This window comes from Vanessa atalanta, unplaced genomic scaffold, assembly GCF_905147765.1.
Source record: "Vanessa atalanta unplaced genomic scaffold, ilVanAtal1.2, whole genome shotgun sequence".
Lineage (NCBI taxonomy): Eukaryota > Metazoa > Arthropoda > Insecta > Lepidoptera > Nymphalidae > Vanessa > Vanessa atalanta.
This window is the reverse complement of record NW_025920007.1, coordinates 2,699-7,500: the sequence shown is the minus strand read 5'-3', so window position 1 is coordinate 7,500 and position 4,802 is coordinate 2,699. Positions and strand designations below refer to the sequence as shown.

The 4,802-nt window shown below is 41.1% G+C and overlaps 2 non-coding genes across 2 annotated transcripts; both read left to right on the top strand.

The window, feature by feature from the left end:
- The first annotated feature begins 1,999 nt into the window (after nt 1-1,999).
- LOC125076657 lies at nt 2,000-3,902 on the top strand. The gene has a single exon (XR_007120585.1). It is a non-coding gene; the product is annotated as a small subunit ribosomal RNA (ribosomal RNA).
- Nucleotides 3,903-4,363: 461 nt separating this feature from the next.
- On the top strand, nt 4,364-4,520 carry LOC125076651. The gene has a single exon (XR_007120579.1). It is a non-coding gene; the product is annotated as a 5.8S ribosomal RNA (ribosomal RNA).
- The last annotated feature ends 282 nt before the right edge of the window (nt 4,521-4,802 follow it).

Genomic DNA, 4,802 nt, shown 5'->3' with positions numbered 1-4,802 from the left:
TAGAGTCCCGTTCGTTGCGATTAGTTCGTGTATCGATGGTGTCTGTGCGTGCTGTGTCTCTCGCGTGTTCGTAATTCGCGTCATTTTCATTATTATATTATTACGTAAGTCTTCTTATACGTTTAATATCAATAATTAACATATATAATTTTCGATACATTAACATTAACATTAACATTAACATTAACATTATATGAGCTCTATCTCGACTCTCCTTTCGATACACGAACGTTCGACGTTTTCATCGAGCACTTCGTTCGAGAAAACGTTCGTAGAGTAGGAGTAGAGCTCGTTGCGTTCGTTAGATTATTTTTTAATTTTTTTATAGAGATTCAATACATTTATGTCAGGATATTTTTTTAAAGATAATTTCTATTTATTTATTACTTCATTATACATATTTTAAGGTATCAAGACTGATATGAAACTTAAAAATTATATTATTAACATTATTTACGCATTCGTAAATCGCGTCATGTTCTTTATTATTATTATTATTATTATATTTATTCGTCATCGTCATAATTATTATTTTAATTATAAAATATAATAATTTTAATTATAAATTTTTTTTTTTCGATAAACGAATACCGGTGAAATTTAAATAAACGAAGATACAACTTTCTTTGTTGTTGTTGTTGTTGTTTTTTTTTTTTTTCTTTTTTTTTTTATTGTTGTTGTTGTTGTTGTTGTTGTTGTTGTTGTCGTTGTTGTTGCATTGACGTTGCATAATATCATATAATCATATACTATCTATAAAAATATAGAACAAAATAATCGAAGTTTTGGAGATTTTGGAGGGTTTGGGGTGTCAGTTGGGGGGGAGGGGGTTGGGGAGGGGGGGGGGGGGTGCGTGTTCTGGGGTTCGTCGTCTTATGATATCAGATCGAATATGAGAAACATAATAAAATAATAATAATAATAAAAAAAAAAATACATTCCGTTCGAACGAGCCGAATGTCATACTCATCGTCAGGCATATATATGGAGTAGTGACGGTTCGAACGTCGAACATTCAAAAATTGATGTTAGACGCGAAGTGACCGGATCAGTACTCTTGTATAACGAAAAAAATGTTATTATCGTTTTCATTTGTCGTCTTTGTTGCGTGTCTTCTGGCGTGTCTCTCGATTCGTCGTATCGCGTTATATTATACTTTACGTAGTGTAACAACCAAGTATGTACGTACGATTCGTCTCGACCGCTGGGGATATTCACTGACACACGTGAAAATGATAAAAAGATTCTTTTTCGTTCTGTAAAACTGTGCCGACCGACGGACGCACGTAGATCTCTCTGCCTCATGCGCTCTTCCTCTTATCGTCGTCGTCGTCGCTCTCGCTACAATCTATCCTCATGGAATAAATGTTGATTCATTGTAGTCGATCTGCGACGTCGCGACGATATGAGAAAACGTTAGAGACGGAGTTCTTAAAAGATTCAGTGTATTCGTATAGTGTGTATAATTTTTATATTATATATGAACGGTCGTTTCTAAAATTCTTTTTGTTAATTTTTACATTTATCATGTACAAAAAATACACAACCCGAGTATCGGTACGATCACTCAAACACCGGGCGTCGATCCCAATGTTTTACGATAATAATCGTTGAACAATACATACGTACACGTCGTGTGCGAAGTGTTATTTTGAAAAAAAAACTCGATCTCGTTTAGAACGTTCGAATTCGTGACCGTTATGTGTCATTATGTGAAGACGCCTCCGCCGCCGCCGCCGCCGCCGCCGCCGCTGTCGTCGCGTTATATATTATAGCGCACGCACGCGCGCGCGCGTGCTTAAAGCGCGTTTGTGTCTCATATAAATTTTTATAAGAGTCAACCGTTAAAATCTATCGCGTCTAACGCGATCGACGATACGGTGAGCCGCTCGTTTCATACTGTGCGTATATTGTACATGCATGCATAAGTTTGTGTGTATTTTATATGCGAATATGAAACGAGAAGAGTAATTGACGACTTCAACAAGTCTCGGTTAGCTCCCTGGTTGATCCTGCCAGTAGTTATATGCTTGTCTCAAAGATTAAGCCATGCATGTCTCAGTGCAAGCCGTATTAAGGCGATACCGCGAATGGCTCAATATATCAGTTTTGGTTCCTTAGATCTTACTCAGTTACTTGGATAACTGTGGTAATTCTAGAGCTAATACATGCAATCAGAACTCTGACCAGTGATGGGATGAGTGCTTTTATTAGATCAAAACCAATCGACGGAGGGCGTCTCGTCCGAAGTCGTTAATTTTGATGAATCTGGATAACTTTTGCCGATCGCATGGTCCAGTACCGGCGACGCATCTTTCAAATGTCTGCCTTATCAACTTTCGATGGTAGTTTCTGCGACTACCATGGTTGTCACGGGTAACGGGGAATCAGGGTTCGATTCCGGAGAGGGAGCCTGAGAAACGGCTACCACATCCAAGGAAGGCAGCAGGCGCGCAAATTACCCACTCCCGGCACGGGGAGGTAGTGACGAAAAATAACGATACGGGACTCTTTCGAGGCCTCGTAATCGGAATGAGTACACTTTAAATATTTTAACGAGGAACAATTGGAGGGCAAGTCTGGTGCCAGCAGCCGCGGTAATTCCAGCTCCAATAGCGTATACTAAAATTGTTGCGGTTAAAAAGCTCGTAGTTGCATTTGTGCGCCGCGCTGTCGGTGCACCGCATCCGCGGTGATACTGACACGTCTGCGGAGCATATCGTCGGTGAGCCGGCGGTAAAACGCCGGTTCAATATCAAAATCCTATCGCGGTGCTCTTCAGTGAGTGTCGAGATGGGCCGACAATTTTACTTTGAACAAATTAGAGTGCTCAAAGCGGGCTCAAAATGCCGCTTGAATATTTCGTGCATGGAATAATAGAATATGATCTCGGTTCTATTTTGTTGGTTTTCAGAACTCCGAGGTAATGATTAATAGGGATAACTGGGGGCATTCGTATTGCGACGTTAGAGGTGAAATTCTTGGATCGTCGCAAGACGAACATCAGCGAAAGCATTTGCCAAAGGTGTTTTCATCAATCAAGAACGAAAGTTAGAGGTTCGAAGGCGATTAGATACCGCCCTAGTTCTAACCGTAAATATGTCATCTAGCGATCCGCCGACGTTACTACAATGGCTCGGCGGGCAGCTTCCGGGAAACCAAAGATTTTGGACTCCGGGGGGAGTATGGTTGCAAAGCTGAAACTTAAAGGAATTGACGGAAGGGCACCACCAGGAGTGGAGCCTGCGGCTTAATTTGACTCAACACGGGAAATCTCACCAGGCCCGGACACCGGAAGGATTGACAGATTAATAGCTCTTTCTTGATTCGGTGGGTGGTGGTGCATGGCCGTTCTTAGTTGGTGGAGCGATTTGTCTGGTTAATTCCGGTAACGAACGAGACTCTAGCCTGCTAAATAGGCGTCGTCATTTAGGTGTGCTCGATTTCGGTCGAGCAACTCACTGGCGGCGTATTAAAATTCTTCTTAGAGGGACCGGCGGCTTCGAGCCGCACGAGATTGAGCAATAACAGGTCTGTGATGCCCTTAGATGTCCTGGGCCGCACGCGCGCTACACTGAAGGAATCAGCATGTTCTCCCTGGCCTAGAGGCCCGGGCAACCCGTTGAAACTCCTTCGTGCTGGGGATTGGGGTTTGCAATTATCCCCCATAAACGAGGAATTCCTAGTAAGCGCGAGTCATAAGCTCGCGTTGATTACGTCCCTGCCCTTTGTACACACCGCCCGTCGCTACTACCGATTGAATGATTTAGTGAGGTCTTCGGACCGACACGCGGTGGCTTCACGGCCGTCGGCGTTGCTGGGAAGTTGACCAAACTTGATCATTTAGAGGAAGTAAAAGTCGTAACAAGGTTTCCGTAGGGGAACCTGCGGAAGGATCATTAACGTAAATTATCAATCTCGAAAGAGTGCGATAATGAACGATAATAAAATTCTAAAACACAAATATCGACGTTCGGAATGTGTCGTTTCGATGCGAGGACGCGATTCTCACTCTCTCTCTCTCACACAGCAGTGTGTCCGAGTCAGAGTCCAGAGTCGTGTAACGCGTCCTATTCTGATATTTTTCGATGTCGATTTCGAGGAAAGTACGATGTGTTAACGCACATCGTCATCTTCAAATAAAATGTATATTTCTTTTTTTTTTTTTTTGTACTTTTTTTTTTTTTTAACTTTTTTTTTTTTTTTTTTTTTAATTTTTTGAATTTTTCTCTGTATACTAAAAATAAGAGAAAAAAACAAAAAAAAAAAATAAAAATAAAAAAAAAATAAACTCATATCACTGGCGTATAGAATCGTTCGAGTGATCGTAGAAATTATAAAAATAAAACAAATTAAAAACCATTACCCTGGACGGTGGATCACTTGGCTCGCGGGTCGATGAAGAACGCAGTTAACTGCGCGTCATAGTGTGAACTGCAGGACACATTTGAACATCGACATTTCGAACGCACATTGCGGTCCGTGGAGAAACATCCAGGACCACTCCTGTCTGAGGGCCGGCTGTATAAAAATATAAACCACACAGTTCAATGTTTAATGTCGTAATGTCTATTATTTCGTAACCGACTCAATAGACTGACTGACGTTTCTCGAACATATGACGGTATCCGCGTTCGATGTGTTATATTACGTGTTTAAATATACTTAATATAAATCTCGTTCTCGGTCCGTTCAAATATAACAAATACGATGTGTATGTATGTTTACGTTTACATGCGTGTGTGTGTATATATTATTTATATTTTTATATACGCGTTCGTGTGTACGTTTACGTCACGGAG